Source organism: Lepisosteus oculatus, chromosome 12 (genome assembly GCF_040954835.1).
Source record: "Lepisosteus oculatus isolate fLepOcu1 chromosome 12, fLepOcu1.hap2, whole genome shotgun sequence".
Classification (NCBI taxonomy): domain Eukaryota; kingdom Metazoa; phylum Chordata; class Actinopteri; order Semionotiformes; family Lepisosteidae; genus Lepisosteus; species Lepisosteus oculatus.
Genome location: NC_090707.1, coordinates 2,601,051 through 2,617,695, shown reverse-complemented (window position 1 = coordinate 2,617,695; position 16,645 = coordinate 2,601,051). Strand labels below are relative to the sequence as shown.

The following is a 16,645-nucleotide window of genomic DNA, read 5'->3' as shown; positions in this document are numbered from 1 at the left end:
TGAAAAGGAATAACCTAAAGCGTGTGAAAAATACCTTGTGGTATTTTAAAATGCATTCAATTATAGAGATACGAAACTAAGAAAATAATAAGATGGAAAACTGAATTGTCCAATCCTTACACCACACTTCCTGTAGCCTTTTATGTTAATTATAATATCTTTATGAAGTTGGTTAGAAGAAACATATTGTCTCTAAAACCTTTGAATTTTATAATGGTACTGTCATTGCTACTCTTCTCTATTAAAGACTAAATGAATTTGAGCCTCATCTTTTAAACTAAGCTAACAAATGAACACATTTGCCATCACTAAACTAGTCTTGACAGTGATGTATGGATTTAAAGATGAGCTCTGAAAAACTGATGGATTTGTGATCTTATAAATGCTTAGACAAACTAATGCATGTAATTATATTTTCCATTTGAAGTCTATTGCTAGGCATCTTATTACAATATCATTAGTCAAAATGGCCAAAAAACGATACAGTTTGCACATTTTTCTTGGGGCAATTACAGGAAGTTGATTTTTTTGACTGAAATAAAAAAATTCAATTTGTTTTTTTTTCAGAAAGACATCACTGGGCATTGAAATGTAAGTGTTTGTAATTGTGGAGAATCGTGTATGCAGTGCTGTAGTTAATAGCCTAGGACAACTTAAATATCTGGATACCATTTCTATCTGTACATATACACACTTCTGTATAAAGCTAGGGGTGTGGATCAACGCTTCCCTTCATACTGTATATTACATGTAAGTACAAATAATCACAATTAGATCTTTCACAAGCATCTGTGCAACTGCTGACATCTCTACAGACCAAAGAAAAGCTCAGGACGAATGCACCTGCAGGATGCCTGATCTATTCTCTGTCACTGGACCTGAGCCTAATACTTTACTTTACACTCTCAAAACACAGTGCGGGACCACAGGGCAGCTTCTGCAGTTTGTTACTGTGCATCTTCAAGCTCTTCCTTCTGAAATGAATAATCTGTTTGTGCGAATCGTAACATTGTCTCTATTCACTTGCATCAGGCTTGTGCATTCTCAAATGATCATTGTAAACCTTCTGCAACAGTCCTGAACAGTGCAGCCATTATGATCTAGTGTGTGACCCTAGCTTTTTATACAGCGGAGGAAAGTGCCACTTTGTACTATGGACTTCACTGGAGACATTATAGACAAACCTCGCTTTTATCACTTTCTGTTTATGTTAAACAATTGTATCTAACATCTATAGGAATAAATGAAAACAAGCATTTTGCTTCAGACTTTTTTTTAATTAACCTGTTATATAACAGTGCAATAATTAATTAACAGTATTATTTTGTAAGTTTATCCAACTCTAAAAAAACAGAAGCAAAAACGGTTTAATAGGTCAATTGGAAAACATATGGAAAAAAAAAACATTTCACAGAACGATTAAAAAGAAAAGCATCCAGTCAAAGAAAACACATACAATGTGTTGCAAGTTCAGGTCAAAAAGAAATGGCCAAGAGAAAAAAATAGTTCATGAGGCTGAAGTGAATAAAACATTTTCAGTACTACAAAAGCAAAAATATTTCAGAAGTGAAATTAGGAGACTTTTAGAAGATAAAAAGGGAAATGACTAATGTACTTAATGATTATTTCGCTCAAGGGATTACCAAGGATGACATCAACAACATGCCTCAGACTGAGGAAAGATAAAGTTGCATATTAAATAATATGAACACAGAAGAGGCAGAAGTCTTAAGGTACTAGAAGACTTTAAGATGAAGAAATCTCCAGGTCCAGGAGACACTGTACAACCTATAAAGATTGCAAGGTAAAGACATATGCTAAACTATAATGACAAAATAATACATAATAATACTGCCCAGAGGGAGTCTGAAAAAGCTATGCAGCCACGCTCATACACTGGCTTCTTAAATAAACTGCATGAGAGAGACCCTGGTATCACGTAACTATTGCTAACTACACCTGCTGAATGGGTCGAATGGCCTCTCATGGGAAAACAGTCTTATGAGGTATTGTATGCTCTTCAGTTAAGTGTTATAGTTTTGCTTTGTGATTTGGTGTTATAACGTGTTTACCATTTCTCCCTTTGTCTTTCACATCCAATGATGATGTGACACAACAAACAGGTGTAGTGCAGATGCACTGTTGCCCTTGAAACTGTTTGTTCATCATACCGGTGTCTGTGTGTTAACAATGGGAGAAGCTGCTGTGGCATCAAGAGCACAATGTGATGAGAATTACACAAACCATTTTACAATAATCCTATTATATTGACACCAGGATACAGTATCACACCATTGTCAGTTCCACAGTTTAGAACTGGAATGCCTCTATCCCCTGGGTGCACTACGGCTTTACTGTAAAGGACATTGTTGCCTCATGGAAACTTTTACAGATTTTTTTATAAGCTGTGTTACAACCAAATCCAAAGTATTTTTGCTAACAAAAGGGTCCTTTTGACAAATTAGGTGTTCACTTCACAATTGTCTTCAACTTCATAGAAGTGTCCGCAATATTTGTCACTGTCTCACTGTGTGGATCTAAAACCACATTAATCAACTGATTAATTGGAATGCATTATTCTGGTTCTTCTGGAAGTGTTTTTTTGTTCCATAAAACCTTTAAGTATGTCCATGAAATGATTAAAGTTGGGGGGATAGTGTTTAAAAGCTCTGGCAGTTATGCTTACCTCCAAGACCACTAAAACGCTTCATTTTCATTACCTTCCTCACCTATCAAAAAAGTACAGTCTTTTTTTTGGAAAATGTTGATGAAAACCCAGTTCCTTTTGATTCAAGGTTAATATATTTTTCCCTTTTTTTGGATCATTTTGGGTAACATTTAATGAAGCTCATTCATAGCGTCGTCTTCTTCTCCCTCCACAATGTTAAGACACAGCGGTGTACAGTAAAGGAAATCCAGCAGTGTATGAGAGGTAAAAACAGTTGGCTTTGCGAGACGACCCAGTTTGGCCACGCAGCTCTTTGTTGCTGAAGTGCTAATCTCGTCTTAGCGGAACGGAGAGAGGCCCTCAGCTGTGAGGAGTCTGATCATCAACCCGCCCGCCAAGGACAGGCCCGCCTCGCACATCCAGCCGCAGGTCTTCAAGCTGCTGAGTCCAGGTCAGGGTTGCGGGGAGCTGAAGCCCATCCAGGCAAGCCGGGGACTCGCTCCGGACAGGACGCCACTCCCCGCGGGCTTCGACCTCATCTTCCTCTTCAGACCTGTGAGTAAGACATCCGTTTGTCACAGGGGTCTTATTTACTGTAGCTCTCCAGAGCTCCGACCTGCTTTAAAATGCTAATAAATAAGTCACATCACAATACAATGATTTAGTAACATGGTATAGTGGTATAGTACAGTATAGTAACATTTGATCCCAAGTACAGCACTCAGCTGTTTTGCTTTCATACATTATCTAGCTTTACAACGCCATATATACACTTATTAATAAATAATACTTCTCCTGTTAATGTCGATGATTATCTGCTAAAAATAGTGCTGCAAAACTGCATTGTTTTTAACTGACTAGTGAAATGTAAAAAAATCCTGCAGTTTGCCCTGAACAGACTCTCTAGAATGACATACATGTTACTCTTTTAGTAGCTGCAGACGTATTCTCTATTAATGGTGAAAGAAAACACAACAATATATGATTAATATCAGCAGCACACTAACATGCTCATAATGTTATTGACATTGTAAATAGTGAGTAGACAAGTTTGTTGATTGTTTGAATGGTATTAGCTACCCTTTTCCAATAGAGCATCTGTGGACAACCCGAGTGCACTGTATGTTTCGTAACTTCCAGGTTTGTGTTTATGCTTAATCAAGTCATACCCGATACTATCTTGGAATCCTTTTTTTTTTACAGTGTGCCACTTTCAATAGTGCAAACTTATCTGGACTTTTTTGATCTGTGATTTTGTTCACATTTTCCGTGGTTTAGTTTGAAATCTGCTGATAGAAGACTTCGTTAAATCCACTAAACCTAAATGTCATGTTTCTTTTGTGCATCAGTACATATTTAAAGAAATTACTTTTCAGGACTCTCAGCGTGTGCATATTGAAACGGACATCAAATAAAATTAAACCATCAGAGTTTGTTTCTTGTATTGAACGCTAGAGGGCGCTAAGTCATTATGTCATCGTGCTGTCACGGTTCTTGCAGATGCTCTATGTAAAAAAGTGTTTCAGTTGATCATATGAAAAGAAAAAAAAATAATGAGGTCTTTTGCATTTTGAAAATGTGATACAACATGTCTATCTTCTGCAGATAGATTACATTCTGATAAATCAAACACTTTAGTTGGAAATGCACGATAAAATCCCATTTTAAAAAGTCAGCAAACGGCACGGAATACTATTTGCTTCACTGTTACCAACTCTGTGTGTCTGTGCTCTTCTAAGCCTAAGGAGTGGACACCACTGTGCACTTTTCACAATTGTGAATTTTCCAGGTAATAATGATGCCCAGTCTTTTCCCTGAGGTGTGCTCCTGTTCTTTAGATGCCAGTCATGAAATTGACCCCTGGTTTCCCTGAGCACCAAGGATCAATGTGAATAACTGTAAAGGGCTCGGAGTGATCAAGACAATAAAACTGTTCTGATCATATCGGTCAGAAAAACTGAGGCTGGGTGAGGACTCCTTTGAAAACGAATGAGAATATATTCAACACGCAGGTCTTGAATTTGAAGTACCAGCTATGAACTCTACAGCAGGATGTGGTATCAGGGGGCAAGGCACAGGCATGCTTTATCTTAACAAATAAAAATGAAGAAAAATGGTTTACAACCCCCCCCCTTCAATGAAGCTGAAATGTCTAATTTATGTATGATCTCTTCGCCGCTGCGTCGCAGAAAGACGTTCAGCCTTTTTAAATCCTTCTGTTCTGCCGGCCAGATCTCTCCACTCAGAGCTTGCAATCAGCAAATGCTGCCAAGACGCTGAACCCGCAGGAATACGGCTCAGCTAGATCAGACTACCCCAGGGCACAAAGGTGAAGCCAGCACATGCGAGCGGGCTCACCCTTCTCGGCGCGCAGGAGAGCGGGGCCTGCCACAGCTCTCCCTTAGGGTCCGCAGCCGGGACCAGCAGCCCAGCAGAAATGGAACTCGGCAGCCGTCTCCCCATGGCTTACCCTGCAGACTGCGGTTAATGTCTGTTAAGCAGGTGAGCCACTGCTGACCTCTCGCAGCTCCCACCCTCCCCTGAACTACTGACGTCCCCGACAGTGAAAGAGAAGATGGCTACGATGAAGAGTCCAGTCAAGACGTCTGCCAGAAGCCATCACACTCCTGCCGAGACAAAGCCAGCACTGACATGACCAGTAACAGCCAGGTAGCAGTGAGTCTGTCAGTCACTGCTGCTTAAAGCGCCGGAGGAGCTCAGACACGTGTTGTATGGCACCAGCTCTTCCAGTGCAGACTGTTTGCCTTTTTCAGCACAGAGCAGAGGAGGGACCCAGTGTGTGTCTGGGCTGGATGTGAATAACGCCCAGCATATCAGCCCCCCATTTTGTCCCACAAACACATAATTGTCCACTAATAGCAGGTTTCCATGTAAGTCTGCATACAGTAATAATGCCCGAGTGTAGTTTCAGACAAAGGCATTTTATGTCCTTCATACTCTGTCTGCATTAACATTGAGGCTACCGCAAATACTCTTGTCGAGGTTAATGTTTTTTTTAATAAGACAAATCAGAGGCCAGTTGACCATGAGCAGATGTGCAGAGGAAGCATGGCTGAACAGGTCTGTTATGGCTCCGTCTCTCCAGTAAATCAACAGTCAACAAGAAAGCAAGAGCAGGCCTGGCACTCTGAACATGTTCCTTTTACCCTCCACAGCTCCCAAAGGGCAAACGGGTCTCATCAGCAAAGACTTTTTATGTCTCCGTTTTGAGCTACTGTATTGCAGGCATTTGATCGGCTGTATGGTAAGGTCATATAAAATAAAGGTTAGAGCACAAAACAAGACACCTTCAATAAATAGCTACATTTTTTAAAAGTAAAATACTTTTCTGTTTAGGCCTTCTTTCCTGAAATTGCGCACTGGCTAGTGGGTCCCAGGACACCCTCCAAGTCTTCAGAGCGAAATGAATTGACTGTTTGCTCTGGTGGTAAAAAAGAAACCCACAAACCTTTTGGAGCTTTGGCCCGGGATGTGGGCCAAAAATAATATTCCTGGTCTTGCTCTCCATTTACAAACAGGGCTTGGAAGAGGAGAAGGTATAGCCCACAGGCAAGGAGAGAATGTGTCAATACTGCATTATTCTGCCAGGTGGGGCGCATGGAGAGAAGGTTGAGTACGAAGGAGAGCGGAGGTCCTCTGTGTGACTGGGAGGGGTGTGGGAATGACGACCCTGCACAGGATAGCTGCCGAAGCTCCTTGGCCCTTGAACCTCCTGAGAGCACAGATTCCAGGTGAGTTTTGGTTCAGCCCTGGGGAATATATTCCGACTCCCATGGAGTACAATTAAACCCGAGGCGGGAATAATACAGTAAAAAATGTTTTCCTTGTGCAAAAATCCTGTAGTGGCCCAGACTCGTAGGAAAAGCTGGTTGCTCGTGGTAGTTTTCTGTAAACGTTTATATATACAGCCACCATATCTAAAGTAAAATCAAAATGTAAATTTCACATGACTACAACATGTATAGATACTGATGATAGTAAGGATTTTAGAAATTAATTTTAATTATGAAGCACCTTGAGATGATACACTGTGGAGGTTGTTAGATCAATTAAAGATTGTTGTTGACATTTCTAAGATGAACATAAAATTGAAATTACACAAACAGCAACAATAATAATTATCTTCATCATCTTTAATTTCATTACAGTTAATTTCAGTGTGAGTCACATAAAAGAAAAGGCTAAAAAAGAGACGTCCTAACAACAACCATGAAGGAAAAGGATAAAATATTTATTTTTAAGACAAAACATTAAATATTTTTCTTTTTAATTAAGGTTAATTTATGATTTCATTAATTAAATGCACTGTATATGTCTGTGGGACTGTGATCTTCCACCTGGTTGGCTTTCATTAAGGAAAGTTATATTTCATTCATGTTTTCAGCAACACCTCAGCATAATTAATTAAATCAGAAAGAAAGGCTGACAGAAGATGCTGCAATGCCTCATGCTGTGGCATCCATACACAATATTCCATGTTACACAATGAAGTTCCAGTACTGGCTCGTTGTTTAAATTATTAGCTGAAGAAGCTCATTCTAATGTCGGTTCATCTGCAGGCTAATCATAATTTCAAAATCTGGAGTTGAGCAATTTTCCTAGGATAGAGTGGGCACTCAGACTTTTCAACTATGACATAGATGGCAACAGAGTCTTGGGAGAAAACAGAAAAGAAGGATTTGTCTTCTAGTTAATAACACATTCATCTCTCTACACTCCATAAATCTTCAGAAAATTTCTATTACAGTACAATTTGTCCAGCTTAGCCTATTTATTACTCATTTTATTCTACTGCTTTAAAAACTAATTCTGACATTCATTTATGCTGCACGTTCAACAAATTGTTAATTATAATGCACTGATTGTGGCTGACGTGATTTAAAAGCTACATTAACACTGTACTGTTAGATTTATTTTAAGTCTATCAATCCCTCAATTGGTTGTTTGTGAAAAAAGACAGGATTAATAAAAAAAAATGATTGCTACATAAGTCAATAAAGGCTAGGAACAAAAATGTTTTAGACTGATGTTTTGACTTCTTCTCTTGATTATAATAATAATAATAATAATAATAATAATAATAATAATAATAATAATTCAATTGTTTTATATAGCACCTTTACAAAGCAATGATCTCAGATTAAATGGATAGCTTTAATGTGGATCAGTCTCCAGTTTAATTTGTGTGATTTGGATAACCATAATTGCCCTGGAATTAAATAAATATGGTTTTCACGTTGACATTGCATTTTCAATGTATGCAAATGTTTATCAAAATATTTATTATTACTTCTACTGAAATGGTGAAGGCAACAATAATAATCTGCCCTGTGAAACTAATGAATTAATATAGAAATGAATATGAAATTACATACTGTAGAACTGGAAAAGGAGCACCATGGGGATCTGCAATGTGTGCAGAGTGTATTGAAGCTCAGTTTAACATCTCATCCCCAACAACAGTGGCTCCTTTTAATAGGGAACATCTGCAGACCAGGGGCTTGTTGCAGACATAATATGGTAGGACAAGAGGATAAGGCACGCGCAAGACTGGGCACATACGTGTGGTGTGGTATTAGAGGTGTACAGTATGCGCAGCAGAGGCTGTGGTTGGGAGCAGAGCTTGTGTGAGGCCTCAGCTGCAGTCAGTAAGCCTTCTGAGTGCACATCTGGAGATGTTATTCATGAGCAATGTGTACCATTCCTGTCCTCAGGAAAGAGTCCTGATGATCAGCCCCTGCTTTTCTGATCCTTGCTTATGTCTTCTACAGCCCTGGTTTGGCATTTCTGGTCCAGAGAGATGGGTGCCGCCTACTGGTCCAGCAACGTCGCAGCTGGACAAAGGCACATCTCCAGTATCAATACCTGCCTCAAAGTGGAAATCGGGAAACCCTTTCAACCAGAATTAGAGATTTTAAGCATCTTGAAAACACTGAAATGCTGGCAGGAGTTAAATAAGAATTATGTGTACTCACAATAACCTCATGAAAATAATATTGTTCTTTTTCTTACTCAAGTGCTTAAATGCTTCAGACTAGAGTTTAAAGACCCAAGTGCTGTGACCCTCAATTATTGAAAGTATTCCATGGTTTTATTTCAAAAGGAAATGCCTCTATTTCCCTGAAAGATGCAGGTGTGGTTTGACTCTTAATGGCTTAAGGGCTTTAATGGTCAAGCAATTTCAGGACTAAGTACTTTTTTGATAAAGCAGATGTTTTAAATTACAAAGTATTAATCTTTAGTGGCTGTTATTTTTGTAGGTTTTGCATGTTTTTAATCTCCATATTGCATTAGGTGTAAAAATGTAAAAATGACAGTTTTTACAGTGTAAAAATGACCTGTGAAACCATAATCAGCCTGTTGGGATTTTTCTATGGTACAGTAGTAGGGCATTGTTTTCTCCTCAGTAACAGTTCATTCCCTGTCCCTCACACCAGATCTTAGTGAGTAGATACATTACAATACATCAGCCAAGTGTCAGATAAGATAAGATCACTTTATTAGCCATATACAATTTCTTGGATTAGGAATTTGTCTTTTCACATACCCCAGCTTATTCTCCATGAGACACACAGACTGGGAGAGAAGCTTGGGGTCAGAGCACAGGGTCAGCCATTTATATGGCACCCATGACACAGGTGGGGTTAAGGGCCTTGCTCAGGGGCCCAGCAGAGTAGGATTCCTCTGCCAGCCACAGGATTTGAACCAGCAACCTTCCAGCCACAGGCGTGGATCCTTTGCCACAGTGCCACCACTCCACCCCAGATAATACAGCACCTAGAGATGCCGGGGATTGAAACTGGCACCTCATACATGCAAAGCATGCACTCTACCACTGAGCTACATGCCCACCTTCAGTGCACTCACAAGAGAGGTTATGTAGGAGTCTGTTCCTATATCTTTTCATGTAGAAATTATTAAAAAGTTTAATCACTTTAAGTATAGTTTAACTGTTTAATTTGAGCCTAGATGTTACCCAGAACATCAGCAATATCATTGGAGTAAACATACTTGAGTAGAAGAAAAAGAAAAGATCAGTAGAAGCAGATATCGATGAACGCCCAAAAGACTTTTGCTAGGGTGGAAACAGACTAAAAAGTCAGTGGAATTTATCATTCAGTTACATTCCAAAGTGGATGTGTTCCTAAAGCTTTGGCGTGTCAAGTGGTATTCATCAAATTTATGAACTGATTTTCTTTTATATGAGAACTTCCCCAATGAGATGAGTACTGCAGTCCAAAAAGAATGTCTTTCATAATTGTACTTTTGAGAATTTTCACAGATCTTAGATTTGCGTCCTTTGAGCCTCATCCCAGATTCATGCATTTTTTGATATATAATGAGATGTTATCCAACAAAACCCTTTTTTAATTAAACTTGCAACAATCTATTAAGTTCTGGTATAATGGTAGAAATACAATACCATAAAACTGGCAATGAATCTTAGCGAATGCTAATTATTTAAACACAGAACCTTATGCAGATATAGTTATCTTTCTTCTTTTCAGGGTACACTTTGGATTCTTGACAGGCATTGGATTCAAATCAATTCTATTTTTGTGTAGAAAAAAGGGTAACATATTGCACATATACTAAATTGAGCCATGGGTGGTAAATCTTTTCCACACAGAAAACATGCTACTTAGAAATGAGCCGCGGGTCTGTTGGGTCGGAGATTATTTCTATTTTTTACACACAGTGCTGGTGCTATAATGGCCCTGTGAAGTCAGTGGATCTTATTTCTTTTTCTCTGCAATCTGCCAGTGCAGATGATACAAGCTACAGACCCTAAGTCAACTGCTTATTGTTCATTTTTGTACAGCTGTCCAGCACTGAAGAACATGGGAGTTCATATCCAGGGATAATCTGTTTTTCATTTGCTTGCTTGTTAATGCCTGGTCTCCAGTGAATTGAGGCTTTTGGTCAAAGAATAGAAATGGTAAAAACAGAGCTTATGAGTATAGCCCTTAATCCTTAGGTGACCACTCTCACAACCCAGATGAATAGTTACTGTACATGATGAAAATAGTTTAGAAACTACTGGGGCATTCTTTTGTCTTATAATGTGCTGCACCGTATTAGCAGGAAATGAAAGTCAAGGCAGAAGTACAGGGTATCTGCATTTGTCAGTTCACAGTTTAGAGGATACACCAAATCAATTTATTAGATTAAGCAGACCGCTTGCACTGGGCCCTTTTTTCCAAACATCATATTAAAAACAGCATTTCCAGATTATGTACCTCTTTTATCACAGACAGAAGAATTCTATATTCTGACCCAACCATTTTAAATCCTATTTTCACTCCCCTTTATTTCGATACGAGCCTCATTGTGATACTTCTTCAGCCTTCAAGGACAATGTCACAATAAGGGTGGAGTATAGTTTGCACTGTATAATGTGACTGCCAAGTGTTTAAGTACCATTGGTAATAGTTCACAATTTGTGAGGACGGATTTTTGGCTGCTTTAACTTAGGGAGGGAAAGCAGAGTTCTTTAGAGGAATTTCAGTAATGTACCCTGTTTCCTTGTTTTATAATGGGAGGACATGCTGTTTTTCAAACCTAGGATCTAGGTACAGTGTACTGTAGAAGTAAATCCTGTGTTCTCTGTTTTTTCAGTCAGTTAACATGCAATACTGTATAATTTTAGTTTCAGATTTTTTCTTCTATTTACTTGGTGACAGATTAAATATATCTGATGATTGAAGGTTTAGAAAAGTTCCATTTTTTTTCATTGTCCTGGCCTAGCTCAGAATGTTATAGTCTAACACAATCTTATTTGAGTCTGAATTACATCGATTCCCTTTGGCCATGATCATGTGTGAAAGGAAGCTGAATCGTTCTTATGAAGTAAAGCAAGATTTCTAAACCAAGATAAGAAGCGTAAAATTACATTGGCCATAATTTGATCCAAACTAATAGGTTTAAACACAATAAAACCTTTCTACAAGTTAGTAGAGATTAAACAATACAAATGGAAGCTGTGCAGTCACAAAAATGTTGCCTGCATCCTGTGAAAAGCATAAAACGTTGGGGCAGAAAACTTTTCACTGGAAAACAGTACCAGATTGCTCCGGTTTGTTCTTAATATAGGCACAAACCCAAGTGCTCTGTACGATCTCTATTTTTTGTGATACGACAGGATATCAAAGAAACATTTTTATTGTATCATGCAACTGGTGGCAAGTGACTGAGTCACATCAGAGTGAGAACAAAATTGTATGCATAATGATTAAGCATTGTTTACTAACATACCACCATCCATCAGGACTGACTGCTGACAGCTACTGTAGCACTGTGTAGCAGTTTGCAGAATATAAAACTTCGATGAGCACTGCCACTTGATCCACTGCTTGTCTCAATGCAGAAGTGGTTTACGCACCATAAATAAAAGAGCCCTTTGACAACATACTGCACTACTCATGACTGGCAGTCACTGGCAAGTGAGGTGAGATTGCTAGAGATGCCATTAACTATTGACTGGGGTCTCACACGCTATTTTCTGATCGGAGTAAAACGTTGACGTCCGAGATATCCCTCTGTGACACTGTGTGAGAGAATCCTGTCAGGCCTGTGGTATAGTTCTTGGTAAACATGGGGTGGCGTTCCACTAACTAGCAAAACTAACCCATCTTCCCACTTCTGAGAGTCATATCAGGGCTACCAAGAAAACATCATGGTGCAATATGTCTTGGCCTTAGCTCACTGCCCACAGGGTATCATTAATTTGACCCAAAAAGACCCCAAATCGCTGAGCACATGGTCTTACTCACCATCTCTAGTAAAGAAATAGCCAACACTTCCCTTGAATTCTAGACCTGCCGCACACAGATGATGTGTAACAACATGTACAGATGTGCCCACCAGTGCTGACTGTAGTATTTGGGTGTATTGTTGTGGAAACTGTTAAATCAGGACCAAACTGCAGTCATGGCTTGTCCCGTTGCTGCTAGCGGACCAACATGTTATTTTCAATAATGCAGAAAAGTTTCTTGTAGCGCTGTGCAAGGGTTTTGAATCTAGTATTGCCATTGACATCACTGTCAGATGTTTTAGTGCTCCAGAATGATGTCTGTAATGTCCTTATAAATAACATAAATGTTGGGGGGGTGTTGTAGGATTTTGGAATATTAGCTGAATATCTTTTCATTTTTTGAGTCCTGTTTTTAGATATATTCTATCTAGCAAAATGTATTAAAAAAGTAGAGGACATGCAAGTTGCCAGATATCTGGCATTCATTTGTAAATCCATAATCTTATTGCTTCTTTGAATTATGTATTTCTTTCACAAACTACACAGATATAAAAGCATCAAATCCCTTTGTCCTCTTAGAGTAACATTTTCGAAATAGCATCCACAGGGTTTCAGCGTCAGAATTCTTTAGCAAAAAAAAACTTTCTAATCCCTGGGGGCTGAGCCCTCCACAAACAGCACTTGGAGCGAAGGGAAATTAAAGGTTTAGCCTTAATGATTTGAATCAAAGCTTTCTTGGAGGTCTAAGGACACAGATTCTGTTTCGTTCTGGATCCATCTGGCTCCCAAATGACGATTGTGCTGATTGCTGGGTTTCTCAAATTGTAACCATTTTAGATTTGTTATAAATCTTCTAAGTAAGCAAAGGAAAACTGTATCTACCTGTCAGCTGGTCCATAGGAAACCAAAAAATCGTCAGGAGGATGAAGTAACATTTCCTATCTGAATAGGCTTCCCTGCTGATTCTGTTTATCAAAAAAAGGAGCATTTTACAGCTCCTAATGGACTGAGATTTAAATAAAATTTGACCCTCAGAATAAAAGCAGACATTATGAAAACAATAAAATTATTCATTTAGCTGACAAAATGGCATTAAAATGTGCACTTCCTTTGGCTATAATCTTTTAGATAAGAAAATGAATGTGAGACTCACATAAAAAGGGGTTATTAAAATGATAAGAGGTTTTATTGTTTAATGTTGTAGAAGATGCATGGTTTAAGGTGGATTTATTTAAAACAAAGCAAAAACTAAAGCTGTATATGAACGAACAGATCACAGTTAAGATGGCAGTTGCTGAATTTCAAATGCGCGAAAATGTACTTTTTGAAAGAGTTTTCTGAATGAAGGTTGTTTTACAGTTTAAAATAATTAATGATGGGTTTTTAGTTTTTTGATGTACAGTAGTTTATTTGGTTTCAGAAAACAGTATTTACTATTATTTTATGTAAGCCATCCAAATGGTAAAAAGCATCAGTTGCATCCTACATGTCAGAAAAGTGAGATTCCTATTCACACCTTCCACATAACCTCAACTGATAAGTTGTCTAGGAAAGTATGGAAGAAAGGAGACTTACTATTATCCAATTAACAGCAGAGGTTTCTGCCTCTGGCAAATAATAAGTATGCTTTTACCATTACACAACTGTACTTACATAAATTCAGCCATGTTATTAATCCCCCAAGGGACTATTTAAGAAATACAAACAGCGACTTAAAATATCTGCTTCTTTTCAGTTAAACCACTAATGGAAAGTTCTGCCTGTTCCTTTTCATACTGTATAAGCAAATATATATTTGCTACACACTATAGACAGATCCCATTTAGATACTGTTGTAGCTTTGTAGTTTATGCAACAGCTTCCTTCCTTCTTTAAACTATTGGCATTCTTAATCTTCATCATCAATGAACTTAAGGCTCAAACTGTCCAGTACTTAATTAGCCATTATATTATATGTATTTGTGTGTGTATATATATATTTATTTATTTCCATTCTTTTTCTAGTATACAACATTAACACATACCAGAATGATGTTGGTCCCTGTGATGTTTGATGGAAAACTAATTTGGACAGGTATAACTTATCCAGTCCTGTGGTGAAGGAGCTGTTGTGAAGAACTGCTGATGAAAGACATTCTGTCGGTAAAGAGACCGAAGAGTGTAGTTGAGTTTCAGCAGGTGGTCTGGAAGGAGCCTCGAGTTCTAAAAAGCAAACAATTTAAGAGAACGGTTATCTATTTTTTATTTTTTATCTAATGCTTACTATTTTTTAAGTAAGATGTGTAGTACATTTTCATTACAGATTTTTATCTGGCTGATTACTGGAATTTATCTTGTATTCTATTAAGCTTTGAAAGTTTGAAATGTGGAATTTTTAATAATTTAATTGTAAATAATCTCTACATAAGAATATCCTTAGTCTTTTCTAATTAACATTGGTATTGCATGTAAGGAAGAGTTCTTGTTTAAGAATTTTAAAGATGAGAATGTAAAGAAGAATTTATTGTATGCATTGTAAATATATACACTTTCTTCCTACAGTGTTTCTTGTAAAAGTGCATGGCTGAGTTTGCAGAAAGCACTCAAGACAGAATAGAAATGGAAATAATGGATTACCTTCATTACAGTCCTCCAGACTAAATTTACAAGTTATCCAACAGTTTAAATATAGAAAACAGTACAGATACTGTAAGTGTGAATCGCCAGACCAGGGCAATGTAATTAGTGGGGTAATCCTTTGATCTGTAATTAATCTGTAGATTTCTCTTCATATTTCATATTAATGATGAAGATTGTTGATTAGTTAATAAACTAGTCAGGTTCACAGACAACAGCATTGTAGGAGGAAACACTACAGGGGGTGCAGAAAAAAACTCAAATAGATTTAGATAAAATGTAAAGCAAGACAAACACCTCACGGGTGACATTTAATGTACAGTAGACCAGGGTGAGCTGTTACATGCAGGTAACAAAAACATAAACTCTAAATATTAGATAAAAACTCAGAAACTGGAGAACATAGATCTGAAACAAAGCTCTAAGTCTTTATGTTGACATATCATTAACATTTTACGTTTAATTTTAAATGTAATGTCAAAATATACAGCTAAAGGTATAGAACGTGAAATCGAGGGATGTTACAGTATGTTTGCACAGTGCACTAATAAGACCTTGTTAAGAATATGGAGTACAATTTGGGTCATGACTTGTAATAAATCTTATTGCAGCTCTGGAATCAGTCCAGGGAAGAGTGACTAGATACATTTTGAGGCTCAGACAGGCTCACAGAACTGAATATTTTTAGTCTTGAACGCAGAAGATTAGGGGAGTATTGATTGATGCAGGTATTCAGAATTGTCAAAATCACTGACGATGTCAAATCATGGGACTTCATCAGAATCAGCAGTGACAAAGGAAGCAGGCTATATGAGCGTGACGTATGTGGAGCAGCATTTCAAACAGAAAAAAGGAGATAGGTTTTTACTTAAAGGATTGTTGAGCCTGGAGCAGGCTGCTTCAAGCTTTTGTGGAAGCTGATACCCTGAAAGCGTAAGATCCCTGAGCTTCAGAGTTAAGGAGCCAGGGCAATGAGTAATGTGCAGGATCAGCACTAACAGGGTGAAGCGAACAAGGGTTCCTTTTGACCCAAAGGCCCTTCAGTTACCACGCTGACTCACTAGCATTCCTATATTCCCCTCCCCCTGGCAGCCAGGGCTATGGGGCCAAAGACCTCCACTGTAGAACATGTGGAAGAAGATGCACCTCCTAGAGTATCTCAACAGGTGTGCTGGCAGACAAAGGACAGACCCAGATCTGCAATCGTCTTGGTATCCAAACAGTTGATTCAGGTTTGTTTTCTGTGTATGTGTGGACATTACTACATTATTAATTTCTGTTTATACTGCATAGATACATTACATCTATACATATATATATATAGGTACAATATAAGTACAAAGTACCTGTATTGTATGTATGCAGAAACGTACAGTGCCCTTCAGTGCACTATTAAGTTTATTCGGATGGCCATCCAGAAAGCAAAATAAATGCAATGTCTACTCTGCTCTAAAATACTGTCTTTTTCAAAGGCCTTTTCTAATGCAATCACAGCCCCACCTAAACTCTTGTGTTACCAAAATCATCACATGTAGGACAAGGACACAACATACATTTGACCACAGCAGACGTGGTACAGAAATATT

At 38.2% G+C, this 16,645-nt stretch overlaps 1 long non-coding RNA gene across 1 annotated transcript; it reads left to right on the top strand.

Annotated features, from left to right (window-relative positions):
• The first annotated feature begins 1,711 nt into the window (after nt 1-1,711).
• LOC138242024 (uncharacterized) lies at nt 1,712-14,761 on the top strand. The gene is made up of 5 exons (XR_011191299.1): nt 1,712-1,804; nt 3,011-3,223; nt 4,901-5,170; nt 6,278-6,420; nt 8,461-14,761. It is a non-coding gene; the product is annotated as an uncharacterized lncRNA (long non-coding RNA).
• The last annotated feature ends 1,884 nt before the right edge of the window (nt 14,762-16,645 follow it).